This window comes from Taudactylus pleione, unplaced genomic scaffold (genome assembly GCF_031769625.1).
Source record: "Taudactylus pleione unplaced genomic scaffold, aTauple2 ptg000256l, whole genome shotgun sequence".
In the NCBI taxonomy this organism is placed as follows: domain Eukaryota; kingdom Metazoa; phylum Chordata; class Amphibia; order Anura; family Myobatrachidae; genus Taudactylus; species Taudactylus pleione.
In genome coordinates, this window is record NW_028284658.1 from 22,860,730 (window position 1) to 22,885,750 (window position 25,021).

A 25,021-nucleotide genomic window follows, 5' to 3' on the forward strand; every position below is an offset into this window, starting at 1 on the left:
CAGTTTATCAATAAGAGACTTTTACTGGAGTAAATATTGGACCTGAAGTATAATTTTGGGTACCAGAGTACATCTAGTCGATTTCTCTGTCCTAACACTGCCTAAAAGTGAGCATGCAAATTGCATTATGAAGGCCACTCAAGGACAACTCACAGGTTTCTTAGCAAAATAGATTTCTTGTGATGCAGCAATATCAAAATTAGCAATGAGCAACCTGCTGCACGGCAAAGCAGCTTACATCCCTTTCTTTTCTGTCACTAGATGCAGAATGAGTCACTTCCACCGCTTCATCCATGTAATTGTGGAGATCTTCTATATGAGGAAAGGTCACAATGACTAATAATACATTCTCACCATTTGCAGAGCTTCAGCCTTATGTACCTGATTTACAATAAGATGCTGTTCTGAAATGTTATTCCTCTAATATTAATGTTTGTTTTAGAGACAGAGAATTGTCCATGAATTATATTAAATCTAGCCCAGTGGATGTGATTCTTTTTGGTCAAAGATCAACATAAATCTTGCCGTCAGCTGTGGGAACTATGGAACCATTTTTAATTTATGAAATTGTAATTTAATTACTATAGTATTAACTAAAAAGTTACATATATTATTTTGATTGAAATATACCAATGGTAACTAGGTGCAGAATGATATGAACAGTGCTATGTTCATGTATTAATAGGTCTAAGGTTAAAAAAAAAGAATCATAAATAGTTGCTATATACCTGTCATATTGCATATTCCTGCCGCTTGTACATTAGACAGGCGTCATCACATACTGCATGCATTTGCCACTAGTTAAGCACAATTGTGTGCTGCTTGTATATGGTTGTCCATGATTGTACAAAACTTATGTGCATTGTGGGGCTGATTGGGTTGGGTACTGGATGCTGGCGGTCAGAATACAGACAGCGGCATCACGACAGTCAGAATCCCGCTACCTGCAATTAAATATCCTAACCCCTAACCCTCCCCCTAACCCTGCTACCTTTCCTGCAGCCTAACCCTCCCATCCCGTAGTCTAACCCTATACACCCCCCCTGCAGCCTAACCCTCCCCATAGTGCCTAACCCCAAGCCGGTCGGGATTCCAGTGCTAGGATTCTGATTGCCAGCATCCTGACTGGCGGGATGCCGACTTGTACATCCCATATGATCGGTTTTATAGCTGCAAGCAGGAGCTCAGGATTTGGGAATTTCTAAATTTTGACATTTAAAGACATCATTCTGCATTGTGGCACCAGCAGATGTGATATATCTAATCTTCATTTAAGCTGTTAGGTAGCAACTGTGCAATTGCTGAAAACACATAGTTATTGGATGTACTTGTTCTTGTCGGCATTTATGTACACTTCTAGACAAGCATGCAGCATCATATATGAAATCACTGTGTTTACTAATTTAAGCTTAGTTAATTCATTTGCTCCATACCTGTAACCATTTTAGTTCATGCTCCCAGTTGCATTCTGCCTAGTCATGTAGTCAGTTGTGTACTCCATGTGAGGGACGGGTGTATACCAGGTGGGACGTTCTTTTTTTTAAAGATGGGTATACACTACGCGATCCATTGCACGGTATATCGCTCCAACGCGTATTGGAACAGTATATTGTACGGATCACATAGTGTGTACGCTCGACCACATGTGGCCACAGGTCGCTCATCACATCGTCCCATCTGCTTTGCAGCAAAGTGGATGGGAACGATGCGATGAATTACGCCATGCTGCTAAATGCAGCAAGGAACTACACATCGTGCTGTCGTTCACTGCATCGTGCAGTGTGAATGGAGGGCGCGATGTATCGTGCCATCACTGGGTACACATTGTATAGTTTGTACCCAGCATTAGGTGTCTCAGAGATTCCACAACAGCCTTGTGTTCTTTTCTGTTTTTGTTTGCGGCACTAAGGAGGACACACAAGCTAATTCACCATAGAAAACAAGCTAATTCACCATATTTCAAGTAAGACCCCGCAAAGATGCGCTTGAATGATTGACTTTGCCTATGACTTGTAAGTGGTGATGGTGTCACCACATTTATTCACTTTTGTCCTTATTTTACATAGTATTTTGACCCAGGGATTACAAACTTTGGGCCTGATACAGAGATGTACGCTAATGCCGCCACAACTGCAACTTTGTATGCAATGGCTTGCAGCTACCGGGATTTGTACGGAGATGCCCACCGACGGCTTCGCAAATCCAAGCAACTGCATACAAAGGCGCAGCATGTGTTGCAGATCAGTTGAGTATCAGTCGATTATCGCATTTCTGAGTAACCCTGTAGTCATGCAGAATGGCAGTGGGAACTGAGGAGCTGGAGCCATTTTGACTACATACAGGATCGCAGTCACATATGCTAAAAACAGTTGCGACACCCCTGCGTTTGAGATGACACACCATCCTTACCGCACACATACAGCCCCTTTCTGTCAATTACTTTGCAAATAAAGGCATGTACAATGTGACTCAGGCGCATGTGCAGACCTCCGATAATGGCTCAACTGCGTAAACATCGGCATTGCGTCCATCTCTAAATCAGGCCCCTTAATCTAATCTCTAGTTCTTTACTCCATGTCTTCTACTATCCATTCTGTCCTATGAATATCTTTTGTATAGGTTTATCCAAAGTTCACGTTTGTCTGTCAGGCTGCATGTATCCATAGCACAAGCCCAGCCTTCTCATTTGACATTCATGTAGGTGAACAAGCCTCATTCATTTTTCAGCAAGCTTTGTCATACGCAACAAGTTTTAAAACTCGTTGTGTATGATAATGGTGCTTCAGCCAATCATCTCCTAACTGTCATCTGTTTGAAAAATGACAGGCAGTACAAGCAGGTGTCTAGGGCCCGGTGATCCTAGGGGAACAGAGGTCCGCATACCACCCAGGAGTCTTCCTGTCCTCCTCCACTAGTGACCTCACTGGCTCAGCCTGCAACTTGGATGAGAAGGGGAGAGGAAGGGAGAGGAGAGTTTAGGCACCTGGCAGTAGGCGCCGGAGTGCAGGGGGCACACATATGCAGCAGCATGCACTCTGTAACCAGTGGGCACAGCTACTCAGGCCACGCTCGCCTGTCCTATCTCCTTTTTGGAAATCAGCCCTAGGCATGCTTTCTTGTTCTGCCTTCAAAGCTATGGCCAGCAGTGGTCGCAGTAGTGCTGACAGCAACGCCCTGACTGGGGCGCAAACCCCTGAAAGGTCCACATCTTGGGCTTAATCTATCCCATCCAGAACATGGTGGGACTGCCACAGCAGGCGGTGGCTGACAGTAGAACAGTGGAGAAAACCTGGAAACTGATCAACAAAGTGGTAAAAGGGTAACAAGGTATGGGGTGACATCATGTGGTCGCCACAGTACCCATTAGGTCTTCCATTATGTGCTGCTGACATTGAAGATGTACAGTAGGCTGTATGTTGAAGGTGTAAGAAGGAAACTCATTGTTAGTCCCCTTTACGCCCTCACCTGGTCCCTCTTACTAGTAACTTTATTAGCCAGTGAGCTGCCAGAAGTTGGCATGTTGGTACTTCTACACATGGGTGACCATGTGCACCACCATAGACATATTTATTGCAAACATTTGTGCTGTGCTAATGTGGAAACATGTTGTACTTGCAGTTCTGAACTTGGAATGTTACACACTGGATGACAGGGAAGCTAATGGTTACTAAAACACTGATTCATGGAAAGATAATTAGGGGCTGCGGTAGAAGGGGGTCAGGCCATATGACTCCTTTTGCAGAGTTTGAAGAACATTTATGGAGGGGGTGGATAATTGTTAGTACTGAAAAAGGCAGATGACAGTCACTTCTCACACTACAGTAGGCAAACTTTTCTAAATAGTGTGTTCTGTTTTAAGGGAAATGCAGTTTTCAATGAAATGTTTGTATACCTTGCAGCTTACTGTCAGTACATTTATGTTATTGTATCTTCCCCATGTAGAGTTTGCCACATTTTGCTTCAAAAACATAGTCATGAAATGCACCCAAAAATCCTTCATGAAAGATATGGGCAGTCATCATCATCACTGTAATATGGATGTAACGGAGGAGGGGCACCGCAGACCGCTATCTTGCCTAAGGCCCCATGGGGTCTTAATCCGGCTTTGGTGTGGGGACACTGTGGCATCTGTGAGCTGGGATTTCTATACAGCATAATGTGAATTGGAAGCACTACAATGTATTTAACACATATGTGGTGCTGGGTGTATTTATACAGTACTTTTAATAACATTGCAAGCATATCTTATTGGCAATTTTATTGGTAGGGGCACCCACAGGTTAGTTGCCCTGTGATCCTCACAAACATTAATTCATCCTGGTCTACAAAGGGTGGATAAAAATTATTGCAAATTGTATTAACACGATTCCTTGTTAAATTGTTTTGTTTGCATTTGAAACTATTCCTTGGTGAAAACAATCGAGCGATTCATAGTATAATTGCACTGTTTTATGTTTGACTAATTAGCACTATAATATTTTTCTAAAATAGAGAACACAAACTATGCAATGTTCCAGACTCAATCAATATATATTTATTATTCACAAGATGCAAAGAAGTGAGAGAGTGCATTTATTCTGTAGTCTGAACATGTTTTGCAGTCAGTCTTTAATACCAAGCCTTTGACCACAAAACAAATGCAAAGTTTTGTAGAGATCCTGGGCGCCATAGGTTACAACCACGGAGCACTACTGATTCAATGACATTTCTTTAACTATTTACATCTATTTAACTTGTTACATCTTCTCAAATGTGCCATAGCTTGACAGGCCCTCATTTGCATGCAAATTACTTGGGAAAGAGTCAGTGGATAATGCAGATTGTGACAGAATATAACCCAAGGTCCACAATTTAAGATGGAGCCGGGATACCGTCATATATTTATTTGCATTGCTATGATGTTTTTCTGCATTTTGATCATTAATATCTTTTATTCATACAGCATCAACATATTTCCCAACACTGATAGAAAATATAAGTTTGGTTAGTTTGAATTACAAAGTAACTATTTAAAAAACATGTTGTGTCACTTTAAATTTGTGTTAGTTTCATACAATTGATGTGTGATTTTATACAGTTGTCCTTGTTACTCCCTACATAATGTATATCACATCACTGGTGACAGGGCTAAGTATTGCCCCAAAGAGGGGGTCAGTTACATTACACCTTTACTGGGCAGCATGATATTTACACTTGCATTGCGTGCACGGAACTATGGGCCTTATTCAGAGACAGATGCCATTCTGATGTTCCCGCAGTTGAGCGATTATCAGTGGCCTGCACAAGCATCAGAGTCGCACTGCGCATGTTCCGCAATGGTTTTGCCATGGTGGTCACAGAAAGGATTTATTAGCAAAGTGAGTGACAGGCAGGGACTGTTTGGGGGAAGTGGCGGATCAGACGCAGGCGTGTCACGAACATTTCACACAGCAATTCTGCGCAACCATAGGGTTACTCAGAAGACCAATAAGTGAATGTGTTTGATGCTACATCTTTAATACGCATTCGCTTGGATTTGCCAAGCCGCCAGTGGGCGTCTCAATGCAAATCCCTGCATCTGCTACATTTGCATATTTTCACAGAGCCGCTGAGTACAAATTCACAGCTGCGGTGGCATTAGCGTACATCTGTGAATTAGGCGCCATATGCGGATATTCGCCCACGTGCAGGGTTGTACACATCTATTTTACCACCCTGCCCCTATCCATACACTTGGTTTCATAGTCGCCCTCATTCTCAGTGCCTTATTGTACCAGCCTTATCTGTGGGTTAAAAGATAAAAACAAATCTATTTTATGAGAATACTTAAATTTGCATAGCACGCAGTTGCATCGACCCACCCTCGACCCGCTGGCAATAAACTGAATACTCTGTTACCTCCAAGTTACACCGTTTCAGCTGCAAGTGAAGATGCGATTGAATTGCGTAAGACATTCCCCACAGATGTGTACATTCGACTACAGAGCATTCAGTGTGAATACATGTAAGATTCATCCACAAAGCTGATTTGTGTTCAAGTCTGCATAGTCTCAGTTTTATGACTGTCCTATCCTTTTATGAGCAAGGTATTAAAATCAGCTTACAGAGGTGGCAACAGGGCAAGATGATTTGGCGAGTTTGTCACAGAGCTTTTTCACTGAGCAAAAGGTCCTAATTTTAACAACTCTGTGTGGAGGTGACAGCATTGTGCTTATCCAATGTTTTTAATGGGATGCTATTTGTTTAGTCAAAGTGCATATTATAATACAGCTGAATAATTAGGCACTTGGAGACCAATTTACTGAAAATATAAAAATCCATAAATATGACACTTGGAGTAAAGGCAAAGCCAGTGTCCCCTAACATTTCTAAGTGAAAGAACGGCTCAATAAAGGTTAGTTTGTTTACCTGACTTTTCACTTTTGCTAATTGTTATTTATTTTTATAATGAATTTATTTCAAAAGGGTTAATTAATGCAAGGCCACAAATAGATGCTGTTGCAAATAAACCACTTATGATGACAGCATTCTAATGTGGGGTACACACTGAGGCGACAGATTGGCTATCTGGAGGACGTATTTTGGTAAGGTGATGGTCATGATGGTCACGACCATCGTGGCTTGTGACGAGACCCTTATAGTAGGGTCTCGTTCCCGCAAGCCCCAGTGAGCTTCCTGCTCTAAATAGAGCAGGAAGCTCACCACTGACATCACTTGTGATGTCAGTGGTGCCTCCCACAAACGGCAGGCGTTCCTTCGGGAACGCCTCCATTTGTGTAGCCACACCCCCTGCCCGCCTCCAAAATGGGGCGAGCTGTCAATCACAATTGACAGCCGCCCCGTTTTGGTGCGAGATCCGTAGCAACGGAGCGCCCGTCGCTGTCCGGGTCTCGCGCATGCGCACGCCGGAGGCAGCGCATGCGCAGGGGGCAAACATCGACCCGCTTGCGAGTGCCGAGCGCTTGCGAGCGACTCTGAATCAGCCCCACAGTTCCATCTCCAATCACCTAAGGACACATAGAAAAGTACATGGAATGCTTTAATGATGCATCCTGGAGCAACCTATCCTCCCAAGGACACGCAGGTAATGACATGAAATACTTGAATGATAAAGCCTGGAGCCTCAATCCCTCCACTTAAAATTTAGAACAACTCTTTGGAAAAAACGCAAAGGACTCCAAACACCCAGGAATTTAAAGGATATTCATCGCAAGAATGGACACAACCCTGGGTGAGGATAAATCCAGAAATTGTTCTTTCTTATAAGACATGCAAACTGTAGCCTCATCGCTTGGGGACACAGCCATCACGTCTCCAAGCTTAGTAAGAAGCCTCTGTGTGGAGGCAGTAATAGCTCGAAGGATCAGCTGCAGAGAACTGGCCATCTGTGAGGCAATCAGCCATGAATATTCACAGTCACTGCAAGCAGGTACAGGAACCGGTGACAAGATGGTGGTGGCTAGCACACCACCTGAGTTTACCAGCAACAGTTGTATATTACAGCAAATGCCAGGGCTTGTTGCTGTGAGGTGTTGAATCGTAGCACCATATGCACTGAAAATAAAAAGTCCGCCAACCCTACAAACCATTTATCAGAGAAAAGAACTAGGAACAGAATCCCTCAGGGAACAACAGGAGATCGCAGTCACCGTCAACAGAGGAAGACCCACAGAGAAAAGATCAGCAGCATCAGAAGTAATGTTCCAGCAGACACATCAGCGCTGCTGCATCAGACAAGGAGAGGTCCCAAAATGACGACAGTCGTCAAGTTGAGACTGGACAAGCAGCCGCCGACAGGAGCACCAGGAGCTGCGGCCGGGGAATGGGAGACATCAGCATAAGTATTATATTGAGAAACAGCAAGCAGGAGTAGGGATAGAAACTCCAGGCCACAACTAGAAGGAAATAGCCACCTCAAAACGCTGTGGAATATAGCCTTAAATGAAACAGGAGATGCCAGCCATGACACGCCAGTACATATGGGAGAGAATAGACAGGCAGATCCTCGAGTGTGGAAAAAATATGTCCAGGAAAACAAGATTTATTCAGGGTTTGTGCGGGAGAGCTGAAGAGAAGCTCTTTGCTACTCCAGGCCACGGCCCTCAGCTTTATGTAACTTTCAGCATACTGTACATGCCTACTCCCCTGAAAGTCGCGGGGGGCTCCCGATTTTTCAGGTAACCCCCCGCAGCCCTGGAAGAGTAGGCAGATCTCCCGCATCCTGCCCCGTTGTTAGTGAAGGGGGCAAGATGGGGAAATTTTATGGGGAATTTGTGGATCTGTAGGGAGGGGGCGGGGCTAATATGGCTCTGCCCTTCCCCGCGGACTCACGAATCGCAGACTTTTGACATGTAGGGGCAGGGCTTAATGATGTTTACCGCCCGGTCCCACCCCCCGATCCTGTCCGCAGCATATCCTCTCCGGGCTTGCTCCTGGAGAGGAGAATTGACAGGTCGCCAAGTATGACTTTAAGTATTACCCCTACTCCCTGCTGATTTATTATCAATAGTCCACATTACAATTGTGTCAATATGGGCTGAAGGCAGTAGTCTCTGTGATTTGATTTAAGCGCAGTGAAGCATTGTTTAGAAGAATTAAGATGCAATTCTAATATTTCCTCTGGTAGCAAAATATATTTATTAAAATCTATCAAATGAAGATATATTAAGTTACAGATTCAGGGGTCTTCAGGATTATCTGTCAAGGCTCTTAATATAAACTCCCCATAAAATCCTCAATAGCAAAGGGCATAAAATTACGTACAGTACTTCGTACTTACCTGCCAGAGAATGGGATTGTAATGCCGGCGGCTGTTTAACACTGTGAGCCCGACAGATGGAAATCCCGACAGCGCGAGGTAAGTACCCTAACCCTCCCCTCTCCCCCCCTTAACCCTAACCCTCCTTTAGGGGTGCCTAACCCTAACCTTCCCCCTAGTGCCTAACCTTGCCCCCAGAGGTGCCTAAACCTAACCCCCTCTCCCTGCACCCTAAACCTAACCCTCCCAGGGGAGTGCCTAACCCTAACCTCCCCTGGGGGTGCCTAACCCTAACACCCCCTTCCACTAGCCTAGTCCTCCCGGGGGAGTGCCTAACCCTAAGACCCCCCGGGGTGCCCTAAACCTAACCCCCTCTCCCATGGCTAACAGGATGGGTGGCCCGTACTCACCTCGTTCGGGCCCGTGTTGTCCTGGATTCTGCCGTCGGGATTGTGACATAACTACATACCCCTGACAGCTAAATGTGTGTGCAGTAAGGGAGGGATTTTACCCACTGCATTCTGAGCTTCACCGAACTCATACAGTAGATACACAGGCTGCTTCTGCCTGTTAGCCAATCTCCGGCCGCTCTATGTTGCATGCCTACTCAGTTATCAGCCAATGGGCCAGCTGTCTGGCCGGGTAGGGTAGTACTGAGCAGTCCCCAGGTGCCGCCCAGCACTGCCTACGCTCTGCTCTCCGAGATAGACCAACGGCCAGCGGTACAAAGTAGTTGTGGTCTGGTGGCTGGCACCCAGGGCTTCTGCTGCCAGGACCCTGATCACCACTGCTACTTCTCTGGCATGGTGAGTACCTCAGCTCCCCAGCAGCTTCAAAGCTCCTGCTGTGACAAGCTCAGCTGCCGCACAAGACACAGGGTGAGCACTCAAGGAAGTGACCAGCAGACAAACTGTCAGTCTATTGGCAGCACCTTTTACACCTCTCTCTGGGCCTGATTCAGAGCCGCTCGTAAGCGGCCGCTCGTTCACTCTGAGCGATGTTCGCACAACTGCGCATGCGTATGGGTCGTAATGCGCATGCGCCAACCAGTCAGTGCGGTCGGAAATCGAACGCTCGTCAAATAGCGAGTGCCTGCTAATTTGAGTGACAGGATGAGGCGTTTGTGGGTGGTAACAGGGGAAGGTGCTTGAAAACGGGGAGTGGAGATCCGAACGCAGGCGTGCCAAACGGTCAAAACGGGCATTTTAAGGGTGTGCATAATTAACAAAGCAGCGTTATCGACCACGTCACTTGGTTGTCTCTTAGCCTGAACTGTTTGCATGATTGCGGTAGGATAAACCTACCACAAGCACTGCGAGCAGTTCAGATGCCTTTCGATGTACTCGATTAATCTAATAAATAGCGGAGATGAAGTAGGATGCGAGCGGCCAGGGGCGTCTTTACAAAATAGCGAGCGCATGTTTCGTTCGCTCGCTCAAACATAGAGGCGTCAACAGACCCGCAAAGAGCGAGAGCTCAATTTAAATAGCCGGCCCCTTCTTCTGAACGAGCGAGCGCAAATAGCGTCCGGCTCTGAATCAGGCCCTCTGTCCCTGCCCTTCTTTCCTTGATAGGAACCCTACCACTACCAGCCATATCACTCCGGCCCTTCTCCAGTGCATGTGCATCCCACACATTGGGGCACATCCTCGCCACAGAGAAAAAAGCACCACACAAACCGATACGTAAATACATATATATATTAGGGGTGAGCGGGTTCGGATTTCTGAAATCCGAACCCCCCCAAGCCCCCCCGATCTGAGGCAGATCCGAGTCAGGCTCGACTTTTCCCGCCTGACTCGGATCTGAAATCGAGGCAAAACGTCATCATCCCGCCTTCCGGGTCTCGCGGGTTTTGGATCCTATATAAGGTACCCGCGTCGGCTCCACTTTCTCACTCGGCTGTGGACAGTGAAGAGGGAGGGTGGGAGTTAGGGCTGGCTGGGCTGTGTAGTGTAGTGTAGTGTAGTGTAGTGCAGTGTAGTGTTGTGCTGTGCTGTGCTGCACTGTGCTGCTGTTGTCCATAGGGGCTGTGTCCACTACTCCAAAGTCCATAGGGGCTGGCTGTGTTGAGCTGTGCTGCTGTTGTCCATAGGGGCTGTGTCCACTCCTCCAAAGTCCATATGGGCTGGCTGTGTTGTGCTGTGCTGCTGTTGTCCATAGGGGCTGTGTCCACTCCTCCAAAGTCCATAGGGGCTGGCTGGACTGTGTTGTGCAGTCAGTTGTCCATAGGGACTGTGTCCACTCCAAAGTCCTGTGCAGAGTCCCAGTCCTAAAGGGGTGCTGTAGTGTTGTCCAGGGGGTGATCTGTCCATCAGGGGTGCTCCCCCCAAGTGCAAAAAAAAATAAAATATTTTCTGTGTTTGTGAATTGTGTGCGGAGTAGTGCCAAGCGTGTGCCTGTGTCATAAGTAAAGGGCCAGCTGGCTTGACTGTTAAAGGGTGCTGTAACCCCCAAAGTACCCTCCAAACAAAATAAAAAAATATTTTCTGTGTTTGTGAATTGTGTGCGCAGTAGCCGCACGTGCATCAACAAAGTAGTGCCAAGCGTGCGCCTGTGTCATAAGTAAAGGGCCGGCTGGCTTGACCGTTAAAGGGTGCTGTAACCCCCAAAGTACACTCCAAACAAAATAAAACAATATTTTCTGTGTTTGTGAATTGTGTGCGCAGTAGCCGCACGTGCATCAACAAAGTAGTGCCAAGCATGCGCCTGTGTCATAAGTAAAGGGCCGGCTGGCTTGTCCGTTAAAGGGTGCTGAAACCCCCAAAGTACACTCCAAACAAAATAAAAAATATATTTTCTGTGTTTGTGAATTGTGTGCGCAGTAGCCGCACGTGCATCAACAAAGTAGTGCCAAGCGTGCGGCTGTGTCATAAGTAAAAGGCCAGCTGGCTTGTCCATTAAAGGGTGCTGTAACCCCCAAAGGGCACTCCAAACAAAATACAATTTTTTTTTCTGTGTTTGTGAATTGTGTGCACTGTGGCTGCACGTGCATCAACAAAGGAGCAGCGCCAAGCGTGCGCCTGTGTCCCATAAGAAAAGGGCCGGCTGGCTCATTTCTTAAAGGGTAGTGTAACCCACAAAGTGCACTAGTCTCCAACAAAAATAAAAAATAATTTTCTGTGTTTGTGTGCGCCTTAGCCGCACGTATATATCAATATAACTTAAATGGAGGACCAAACTTTCTCCGATAAAAATAAAATAGGGAAAGATCAAGAACCACTTCCTCCTAGTGCTGAAGCTGCTGCCACTAGTCATGACATAGACGATAACATGCCATCAACGTCGTCTGCCAAGGCCGATGCCCAATGTCATAGTAGAGGGCACATACAATCCCAAATGACAAAGTTCAGGGAAATGACTTTGAAAAAAACATTAAATCATCTGAAGAGAAACGTAAACTTGCCAATATGCCATTTACGACACGGAGTGGCAAGGAATGGCTAAGGTCTTTCCCTATGTTCATGACTAGTGGTTCAGCTTCACATGACGATGGAAGCCCTCCTCCCACTAAAAAAATCAAACGAGTTAAGCTGGCAAAAGCACAGCGAAGAACTGTGCGTTCTAAGAAGATATCACAAATCCCCAAGGAGAGTCCAAGTGTGGTGGTGGTTGCGATGCCTGACCTTCCCAGCACTGGATGGGAAGAGGTGGCTCTTTCCACCATTTGCACGCCCCCTGCAAGTGCTGAAAGGAGCACCCACAGTCCACTTGCTGATATGTAAATTGAAAATGTCACTGTTGAAGTACAACAGGATGAGGATACTGGTGTAGCTGGCGCTGAGGAGGATGTTGGCGAGGAGTGATGGTGATGTGGTTTGTTTAAATCAGGCTCCGGGGGAGACAGTTGTTGTCCGTGGGATGAAAAAGCCCATCACGGTCATGCCTGGGCAGAAGACCAATCATTCCACCTCTTTGGTCAGGCAATATTTCTATCCAAATCCGGACAACAACTGTCTTGCCATATGTACCATATGTAAAGGTGGAATAAGTAGGGGTAGGGACGTTAACCACCTAGGAACATCCTCCCTTATACGGCACCTGCAGCGCGTTCATAAAAAGTTACTGTCAAGTTCAGAAACTTTGGCTAAGACCGTAAGCAGTCCAGGGACACCTAAATCCCGTTGTCCTGTTGTATCCAAGCGCCTGCAAACCACAGCGTCAACTCCCTCCTCGTCAATTTCCTCCTTAGTCAGGATCGGAAGTAGTCCTGCAGGCCATGTCACTGGCATGACTGACTCTCCTATCCGGGATTCCTCCGGCGGATTCTGCATTGCTACGCCTCCTGCTGCCGCTGCTGCTGTTGCTGCTGCTGGGAGTCATTCATCATCCCAGAGAGGAAGTAGGAACACCACTACTTTTACTAAACAATTGACCCTCCAACAGTCCTTAGCAAGGAGGATGAAGTACGACAGCAGTCATCCTGAAGCAAATGTATAACTGAGGCCTTGACTGCTATGTTGGTGTTAGACGTGCGTCTGGTATCCGCCATTAGTGCAGTGGGATTTAGACAATTGATGGAGGTAGTGTGTCCCTGGTTCCAAATCCCGTCTAGATTCCACTTCACTAGGCAGGCGATACCGAGACTGTACAGAAACGTCAGAAAAAGTGTCCTCAGTGTCCTGAAAAATGCCGTTGTACCCAATGTCCACTTAACCACGGACATGTGGACAAGTGGAACAGGGCAGACTAAGGACTATATGACTGTGACAGCCCACTGGGTAGATGTATCACCTTATGCAGCAACTGCAGCAGCGTCACCAGTAGCAACATCTCAGAAACGCCAGCTCGTTCCAAGGCAGGCTACGCTGTGTATCACCGGTTTCAGTAAGAGGCACACCGCCGACAACCTCTTAGTGAAACTGAGGGAAATCATCGCCCAGTGGCTTACCCCACTTAGACTCTCCTGGGGATTTGTGATATCTGACAACGCCACCAATATTGTGCGGGCATTACATCTGGGCAAATTCCAGCATGTGCCATGTTTTGCTCACACAATAAACTTGGCGCTGCAGAATTTTCTGAAAAGCGACAGGGGCGTGCAGGAGACGCTTTGGGTGGCCCGAAAAATTTCTGGCCACTTTCGCCATTCAGCGACTGCGTGCCGAAGACTGGAGCACCAGCAAACACTCTTGAACCTGCCCCGCCATCACCTGAAGTAAGAGGTTGTGACAAGGTGGAACTCAACCCTCTATATGCTTCAGAGGATGGAGGAGCAGCAAAAGGCCATTCAAGCCTATACATCCACTTATGACATAGGCAAAGGAGGGGGTATGCACCTGACTCAAGCGCAGTGGAGAATGATTTCCGTGTTGTGCAAGGTTCTCCAGCCCTTCGAACTTGCCACACGTGAAGTCAGTTCAGACACTGCCAGCTTGAGTCAGGTCATTCCCCTCATCAGGCTTTTGCAGAAGCAGCTGGAGAAAGTGAGGGAGGAGCTAAGATGGAGCGATTCCGCTCGGCATGTTGGACTTGTGGATGAAGCCCTTCATTCGCTTTGCCAGGATTCCAGGGTGGTCAATCTGTTGAAATCAGACCACTACATTTTGGCCACCGTGCTCGATCCTAGGTTTAAAGCCTATGTGGTGTCTCTCTTTCCAGCCGACACAAGCCTGCAGAGGTGCAAAGACCTGCTGGTGAAAACACTGTCAGCTGAAGCAGAACGTGACACGTCAACAGCTCCTTCTTCATTTTCTCCCGCAACTGGGGCTGCCAGGAAAACACTTAGGTATCCTAAGCAACCCGCTGGCGGTGATGCAGGGCAGGCAGGACCAAGTTTGGACATCTGGTCCGGACTGAAGGACCTGGCAACAATTTCTGACATGTCTACTGTCACTACATATGATACTGTCACCATTGACAGAATGGTGGAGGATTACATCGGTGACAGCATCCAAGTAGGCATGTCAGACAGTCCATACCTGTACTGGCAGGAAAAAGAGGCAATTTGGAGGCCCCTGTACAAACTGCCTCTATTTTACCTGAGTTGCCCCCCCTCCAGTGTGTACTCCGAAAGAGTGTTTAGTGCAGCCGGGAACCTTGTCAGCGAAAGGCGTAGGAGGTTGCTTCCACAAAATGTGGAGAAGATGATGTTCATAAAAATTAATTATCAACTCTTCCAGGGAGACCAGCCTCCAGAACGTACAGAGGGACCTGTGGTGGTGGATTCCAGTGGGAACGAGTTAATACTCTGTGAGGTTGAGGATGTACACAACACCGGAGAGGGTGAGGAATCGGTGGCTGAGGAGGATGAGGACGACATCTTGCCTCCGTAGAGCCAGTTTGTGCAGGGACAGATTAATTGCCAGCTTGTTTTGTGGGGGCCCAAACGAACCAATCATTTCAGCCACAGTTGTGTGGCAGACCCTGGCGCTGAAATGATTGCTTTGTTAAAGTGTGCATGTCCTGTTTATACAACATAAGGGTGGGTGGGAGGGCCCAAGGACAATTCCATCTTGCACCTCTTTTTTTTCTTTGCATTATGTACTGTTTGGGGCCTAGTTTTTCAAACTGCCATCCTGTCTGCCACTGCAGTATCACTCCTAGATGGGTCACGTGTTTGTGCCGCCCACTCGTGTCGCTTAGCATAGTCATCCAGCTACCTCGGTGCAACCTTTTGGACATAAAAACACTATTGTGAGGTGTGAGGTGTTCAGAATAGACTGGAAATTAGTGGAAATTAAGGTTATTGAGGTTAATAATAGCATAGGAGCAGAAAAACCAACACATTCTGTGATTTTAGCTGTTTTTATGCTTTTTAAAAAAAAAATACAGATCCAAAACACAAAACCCAGAACCCAAAACACGGAAGGGTGGTTTTGGCAAAACCATTCCAGATCCAAAACACGAAGAAAGATCTAGATCCAAAACCAAAACACAAAACACGAAAAGTGGGCGGTGCACACCCCTAATATATATTATATTACAATATTATATTGTAATATGAATTACAATTCTCCATTATAAATACATGACACACATATACATCTTACCTCATGAATTGTGACTACTTACATATATATATATTTTACCTTATATATATATTTATTAATATAGTATGGTCTTTAACCCTTAACCAGGGTTACAAATACTATTCTGTGGCCACGCTAACTTCCCATGAACCCACACCCCTATATGTTTGGCACACCCTTTGGCGCACACTGGCCCTATTTTGAACAGGTGGGGCCACCAATTCTCTTTATGGCACAGGGCACCAAGATGTCTAGTTACGGCTCAGTTTGATTCTAAATATAAAAGGTAGAGTTCAGTTATAAAAATAATGTGATTATTTTTTGTGTTTTCTTTTTATCTTTATGTTTTGCAGGTTTTTCTTAATGCAATGTATATATCAAAAATCAAATATTATCCCCAGCAGGAAATCAAACCCAAATCTCCTGAACGCCAGGGATGCATATCACTATACTAACAAGTATTAGGGTCGAGATTTATATAAGGCTGTTCTTTTTTTTTCAGCCGCACATCGTCTGCGATTTTGCCCTCCAAACTGCTACATTTATTATCTAGCAGCTTGGAGGCTTAAACACAAGTTACCAGCGTTGTGTAGCAGTTTTGAAAGTCCAAATTAACCAACAATTTGACTGAAGTCGCTGGAAAAACAGCCACAATATGGCTTTGGATGACAAGAATAAAATGTATATGTTAATTGGGACCATATTAAATAATAATGGAGGCACATTGCACTCTTGTGGCACTACAAGTGACAGCATGCATGTGCCTCCATTATTAATATGGCTCCAATTAATAAACAAATATTATTTTCCTCTATACATGGATTTCTAAATATTATTCACCCCATAATATTTTAAAAATATATTATCCTCTTATTAGATTCATTTTGTAATTTGCCCTCAATAGTCATTCATAATTGTACCCCCATAAATATAGATATTGTTTTGCCCCTTAGTTAATTAATGAATGAATTAATTAATTAATAGTTTTTGCCACATTAATTCATATATCTAATGTTAATCCTTATTAGGTTATGGCCAGACAAAAACACTTCTTTTTCTTTAAGGTTTGGTGATGATTTGTGGAGCTGCAGCTTAATATAGCTTACATTTTGTATTCATGAATATAAAAATAAATAAATAATAATCAGCATAGCAAATAGCTGTGAGCTGTTAGAAAATCACATCTTTTGTAGATTTTTCCAGGAATTTTAATAAATCCAGTGATTTGTATCCTGGCGTCCACCTAAAACACCTGCCGAAAACCAGTGATTTAACCAAATTGTTGCTTGATAAATCTCCTCCTAGATTAATAAATCTCCTCCTGTAGTTTTGCAGAGTTTTTTATGTATTTTGTAAACATTAGGGGGCGATTTTCTGGGATGTGCTCCTGGAACTATGGCAACCACATGAGATACCACACCACATACTTGACCCGATGCATGCTGCTGTGTAGAGTGTCACAGTACTGCACAAATGTGCTGTACTTAGTTCCAGGTTCACCTTAACATATGGGCACACTGGGCAGTTGCTCAGGGCCCCATAATCCTATCCACCCCTGCTCGAAGGGGGCCTTCGAGCAGAGGTGGGTTGGGGGGCATTTCCATGGAGTGTGTGGTAACTGACTCCATGCATAGGGCAGCGGATAGTTTTTTCCATTACTATACTCTGTATATGAAAGCAAAGAGATGTTGATGAAAAAATGATGAAAAGGTGAGGTGTGGCCTTATCATATAGGGATATAAAGTCTCTGTATATTATTTATATATTTTTGCTTATTTAAATGATTTACTTTTTGTGGCAATATAATTTGTAATATACAGTATACTATTGTTAATGAAGTTAATTATGTATCCAAATAACTAATTAATATGTGATTGATATAGATCACAGGTTCTCAAACTCGGTCCTCAGGACCCCAAACAGATCATGTTTTTCAGGTCTTCTCATAGAATCACAAGTGAAATTATTAACTTCACCTGTGGATCTTTTAAAATGTGCCAGTGAGTAATGAATACACCTGTGCCTCTGCTGGGTGACATGGAAAACATGAACTGTGTGGGGTCCTGAGGACCGAGGTTGAGAACCACTGATCTAGATGCATGAATGTTTGTATATCTGACCATACTTGGTATGACGTAAACAGAATTCGGAATCAGGAATATATTTACATATATTTTTTTTAAATATACAGGGGCATATTTATCAAATAATATTTGCAGGCAGTGCCATTTCCAGGGGCGGGTGACTCGTGCAATCGCACGGAGCACTCCGCCTCCAACCCTGGCTGTCACTCACAGTCACAGCGGCTGACATTCTGCCGCTGCGCTCGCCGTTCCCCCTCCCTGTTTGTCCATGTCCGTCCCCGCCCATTGCATGACGTGACTGCGTCTTGACATCACGTAGAGCAGCCGTGCAGAGGACAAAGTTATTTAAGGCACTCCTTTCTGCCCGCTGCAGTGTGCAGACTGCTCAGCCCCAGTGGCCAGCTGACAAGGGACAGCTCTGCAGAGCTATCAGCAGCAGGTCAGTGTAGTTTTATTTTTTTTCTATGGGGGAACAATGTGCTTTTTTCTGTGGGGAAGCAATGTTATTTCCTCTGTGGGGTAGTAATGTACATTTTTTTGTGGGGGAGCAATGTTATTTCCTCTGTGGAGGAGCAATGTGCTTATTTTGTGGGGAGCTAAGTGCTTTTTTCTGTGGGGGAGCAATGTGCATATTTTGTGGGGAGCAAAGTGCTTTCTTCTGTGGGGGAGCAATGTTATTTCCTCTGTGGGGAAGTAATGTACATTTTTTTGTAGGGGAGCAATGTTATTGCCTCTGTGGAGGAGCAATGTGCTTATTTTGTGGGGAGCTATGTGCTTTTTTCTGTGGGGGAGCACTGTTATTTCCTCTGTGGGGGAGCAATGTTATTTCCTCTGTGGGGGAGCAATGTTTTCCTGTGTGTGTATGTGTGGGGGCGGGCTGATGGTGTGCCTTGAAACAGGAAACAGGAAAACAGCAGTTGGTTTTGATGTCCCTAATACTATGGTTATGTTAACATAATTTATTCATAAGGTAGTCTTTTTATTTGAGTCCACAACCCTTACTGTGAGACCGTGCCCCTTACAATGAGGCCATGCGCACAAACTTACTATCTTCTGCTTGTTTGAGGGGGAGGCACATTTTTCTGTGGGGGAGCAATGTGTTTTTTCCTGTGTTTGAGGATCCTCTTAACGGATGGAGGACTGCAGCAGAGATCCCCTGGTTTCATTTACAAAAGCAGCCAACATGTTTTTATGGGGGCTGCTTAATTGTCGAATTCCCCAAGTTCTGGCACTCTCTGCTCTGACCTATACCTGCATTTATATTTTAATGCAGCTTGGCGGTACATAACTTTTCCCTGCCTTATCTCTCTGCTACTACCAGTGACCTTTCCCTGACTCACCTTTGCACTACCAGCAGTGACTTTCCCCCACCTCCTCTCTTCACTACTAGCAATAATTTTCCCCCTGCCTCATCTTTCCACTATAAGCTGTTACATTCTCCATAGGTTTCGCTGGTTCCTGAAATAATGTTCCTACTGTTTCTTTTCTCTACACTACCAGTAATGATTTTGTGTCTCTGATTACTTTTCTCAGAGATACATCAATTTATATTAGATAGTGTTTTTCAGCTGCTGCATCAATTATTTAAGATATTATTTAATTATTAAAGTTATTACTCTACAGGCTGTTTCAAAAAGGCACAAACAGTCAAAGATACCACAGTAACTAACAGTCACCACTGTCTGTAAATGCAATTATGTATTTGTACAGGGACATACAAAAGTGACCTTTTTATTGTATACTTCAACCCTCTTTTGTAAGATCCCTGGCAAGAGGGATATCTCTCTGGTCTGCAAATTACCAGTCTATTCTAAAGGTGAGATTCCTATTTGAATGCTTTTCCATAATGATTATTGTTTTTCTAAAGCTGGTTGCAGTTGCAGATTGAGATACAACACAAAATAAGGCAGGACACTAGAAGGATGTTGTGTATATATAAGCTACCAAATCCATATTATTTGTTGAATAACTCTATATTAAAGGGCAAAATATCTTTGTGACGTATGTATATATGATGTTTAGCACGGAACCAAAGAATGACCAAGGTCACTACAATTGCATATTCTCAATGATTTTTTTCCATTGCTGTAAAATTTGTTCAGATGGATTTGGTTCCTTTTGGAAATAAGCTCCATATAGTCCAAAACTCCAAAACTAGCAAGGTTCCTGCCTTACAGGAAAGTGATGTTTTACTTTACTTTCAGAACCTATATGAGATGAAAATTCAGAAGCCAAGTCTCGACCTCAGATAAAACTTGGCAATGTTGGATCTATTAAACTCTGATCCATTCGTCCATTCTCTTTGTATTACCTCTGCAATGATTTCCCCTGGCCTCTTCCTGCAATTATCTCCCCCCTGCCTCTAATACGCCAACACTGGTAGTCACAAGGTTAAAGTGCAGTCTCTGTGCTGAAAATTAGCTAAGCACAAAGATAGCACTTTTGCAAATAAGTTTCATCATTCAGAAAGCACCAGTCCCTTTCATTCTCTTTCCTAAATGAAGCTGTCTGCTGAAGTGACACTTGGCAACATTTTAAATTTGTTTAGCGGGCCTTTGCTGCTAGGCAGGTGCATCTAAGTGTGATACCCCTGAAGGTGTTTACTGTCCAGTTGAAATAAATATTATATATATATTTAAAAATTATAATTCATATATGTACATTTAACTGAAAAATACCAAATGCACTGTACGTTGATGTCATGCTGTTTAATGTATCAGCCCCCCGCCCCCACCCCTTGGAGAGGACATTGGAGCGGGCTGCCCTCCCTAAACTATTGTGCACTGATGAGCACGCGGCAAGGGACAGATTAACACTGCCGCCACGGAGGGGGTGAGGAGACTGCTCCATAGAGAGTCGGGCTGAGTGAAGCATTGGCGCGGCACGTGCAGGCAGCGGGATGCGGACCCGCATACGATCGCTGGTGTTATAAGAGGGAGACCCGCGGGGGCTGCTGGGAGTGTGCTGCCTGTAGTGACAGGATGAGGGGAAAGAGTGTCACGCTTACCGGAGCGCACTGAGGGAAGCTGCTACCGGGACCGGAAGACGCTGTGAGGAGCCGCTGCTGCAGTGAGGAGACGGTTAGGTCTAGACTATACAAGGCTGATGGACCTGTGACGTCACACCCATGTGACCCGGCCTGAAAGGGGGAGGGCCGAGGATGCTAACGGGGGACCAAAAGTGTCCTCTTGTGGGCTCACTGCGCTCGCCTCGCTTCGGGCACGGTGGCTCGCTGCGCTCGCCAGAAATATTTATTCCCCCTCTATGCCCTCTATGCCCTAGTGGATGGTAACACAGGAGCGGTCCAGCCTCCTGCAGCGGTCACGTGGTGGATACATCACAGAGGTCCTTTAGCCACATAGGAAATAGCAGCAACCGTGAGGAGACTGCTGGATCCGGAGCTTACAGGAAGCTGGGAGGAGGAAGCTGTATGGGAGGGAGCCATCCAGAGACCTCCCCCAGGGCTGGTGACTGACAGCCGTGGATCTGACTGGAGGAGAGAGCGCTGTCCTCCTCCAAGGTACTGAACTTACTACTTTCCTGAGCTACGGGACGCAGGTATGTCAGCTATACTACACTTTCATCAACCATCACAGTAATACAGCAAGTTGCAGTAAATAGTTATATACATTCCAGTTAGCAGCTCCTTCGTCCAGGAAAGGAATAAAAATAGAACTTGTATCAGCAAATATTAAATACCTTGGTCCCAGCTACAAGAAAAAAAAGCACCGCAGTTAGTGTAGCCAAACTTCTTGCAGCTACATTAAAGAGCTTATAATTTTCATTTGTATTACCAGAATATACCGTAGGATATTATGAGACTCAACTTACTATACAGTGGACCTTGATTCTATGAATACCCCAATATCGCTAAACAGAAATAATTGCTTTCCAGATTTTGATTATGGTTCCAAAGCACAAAAAGTTCTTATTGCAACAAAAAGTAAGTTACACGCTTTGATCTAATTAGCGCAAAGACAATTAAATACAAAATGTACAGCCAATACATACGTTTGCGCCCCGGATCCAGGTCCCAGTCATCAATCCTGACGTCTGCGATCATGAAATGGGTATGACTGAGATCTAGCCCCAAAAGCACAAGCCTATATACCTTCCAGAGTGTTATACCAACAATAGAGACAAGCATACGTGATTTCATTGGTTCTTGATTCTTGTCATTCTGGTACGATGCAGGCCATAGGACAGTTCATATGGTGACAACAGGGATATGGTCCATCCCTCCAAATGAGTTAAGACTGGTTAAGACACTACATACAGAGTACACATTCTAACCAATAATTCCCCATAATCCATAACCACCGAACGCAAGATGCGACTCCTTCGCCGATAGATTCGGATATCTAGAATTAAACAGGGTGTCAGTATGATACCAAACACGACATGTCTACTAAGTTCTATACCTTAAATATCATATATATACATTTTACACCATAATGATTTGCTAACAAAACCTCTAATATTATGCTCAATGCTAGGGAACCTTTTATATATGTGCTTGCATAAGTGAATGTGAGATATTTACAGGAATTCATCAGTATGTGTTGTGCGTCTGTAATTGAAATAGCAACTATGTATATGTATGTGAGTATGCATGTAAGCGTCTATGTGTACGCATGTGGATACACATGCGATCGTCTATGTGTATGCATGTATATATGTGTGTGCAAATGTGCATCATTGTATGTGTCATGGATTAATACACATATATATATATATATATATATACGGTGCAGGAATACCCGGCTCTCCAAGTCCGTAAAATAACTGGCCCAGGTGCCCGCACAGGTGAATGCAGAGGTAGTCCAAAGGAGCGGCACTCAGGGTCTGAAGAAAATGGCTTTAATATGGACAAGACAAACAGCAACGTTTCAGTGCTCAAAAGGCACCGTCATCAGGCTAAATAACACACCAAAAGTGTCCTACCTTATACTAGCACATAACACCACGTGGAAGCCATATCCGGGTCCGGGACCGCGCTCCCTTGCCGGCGGCATACAAATGACATCACCACGCAACGTACCATGATTTGCTGCGCTTAAGGAAAAAAGAAATAGATTTTTTATACCATGGTATCTCTCTAAGTGATTACTATAGGGATAAAAAAATCCCACGTGGCCTCAGAGTCCGCAACAGCCCTACAATAGGACGCAATGACGCGTTATTTTGTAAAAAATGGGCTGGGATTTTAAATAAGTGCTCAATGGATCTCATGCTGCTCATCATTGAACATTCAACTATGGAAATGAACATGATCAAGGATAAGATTACAGCATTTGAAATGATACACAAATCTGCCTTTGAAGCTGACACTAACATTAATTGGTATGATAAACTTAATACCCAGGTACAATTATATAAACGTGATTTAATTAAATTCAAAAGAGAAAAAAGAATTAAGGTTGACTTGGACTATGTTAACCATAATGTCTATAGATGGACCGATGTATCAAGACAACAGAATACTAGAAAAACTTTTTTTCGGCAACAAGGTAAAAAATATCGTGACCCTGAATCTTCTTATTAAATCACCTCTTCAGCTAGTGAGCCTGAAACCACACAGAGATCAAAAAACGGGAGTGGACCCCTTGGGGTCACTACAAGGGCAAGATGGGCGTATGGCCCAGAAGAAGGAAATTCACCCGACGCGGTCACCAGTGGCAAAGGCAAAGGCACAGCACATATCAAAAAACCACCACGGGGGAGAAAAGTTTAGTCATCAACTTGTCCTCATACGATTTATCATCTAATGAAATGCGGATTTTATCTAAAGGTCTGTCGTTTATTCCCACCAATAGATTTGACCAATTTCAATGGCTCATTGATAAACAGCGATTGCACCGACAATTAAAACTTCGGGACTATTTTTCTAAATCTACACCTGCAGTTGAGCCTAAATATATGTTACCTACTAAATTGGCGAAGTTGCAACCCAGATCCACATTTGAACCACAAACTTTTAATCCTACCATCAAGACCTTCATGCGTCTATTAGAACAAGAGGTGGATTCAATAGTGGAAACATATACACCTTCTAGGAGTAACTTTTCCAAACAGGATTGGATCACTTTGAAATCTTTGGCAAATAATAACCAATTAATATTTAGACCTGCGGATAAAGGCGGTGCCCTTGTCATCCAGAATACAACGGATTATATCAGAGAAATAGAGAGGCAATTATCTGATGGTTCAACATATCAGAAACTTGATCGTGACCCTACCCAATTGTTTAGAACTTCTTTAAGTAATATTCTACAGAGCGCAGTCAATGGAGGTTTTATTAATGATCAATTGATGACAGCACTGTTACCTACACACCCAGTAGTACCAGTGCTTTACACTACCCCGAAGATTCATAAATCATTTCATAATCCTCCAGGCCGCCCTATCGTAGCGGCTACTAAATGATTGTTTCAGCCGATAGCTGTATATGTGGATCTTCTATTACAACCTTGTATTCAGAACCATGTCAATTTCCTCCTGGATACGTCTACGTTATTGCGACAACTTATGGAGTTACCAGTGATTGATGGTGAATTATGGCTTTGTAGCATCGATGTCGCCAGTCTGTATACTGTTATCCCGCATGATGTTGGGTTACAAGCCGTTAGAAAGTTCTTGACGAATCATCCTTTGTATATGGGTCCTAATGTTGAATTTATTGTTGAATTACTATCTATGATACTTACCAACAATTACTTTATATTCAACGGGCAATATTATCTGCAGTGTGTTGGCTGTGCGATGGGGTCCAGTGTGGCCCCATCGTACACCAACATTTACATGTTTGATGTGGAGAGGGATATATTTTTTTCTGACCAACATATCGCTGACAGGATAATTTATTTTAAGCGTTATATAGATGATTTGTTAATCTTATGGCGTGGAGATAAATTTACTTTTGAGACTTTGATTGATAGACATAATCATACTAACCATCCGGTGAAGTTAACTTATACCATCAGTAAAGATGTGGTCAATTTTCTTGATGTCCAAATTAGAATTAATGAGGGCCGTTTGAATACTTCTATGTACACTAAATTAACCGATCGCAATAACCTGTTGCATATGTCTAGTTTCCATCCTAAGCCCCTGAAAATGGGCTTGCCATATTCGCAATTCCTACGCATTTGACGGATTAATTCCGATGAGGCTAGGGCAGAAGAGCAGATGAATTGTATGCTAAAAAAATTTTTGGATAGAGGATATGA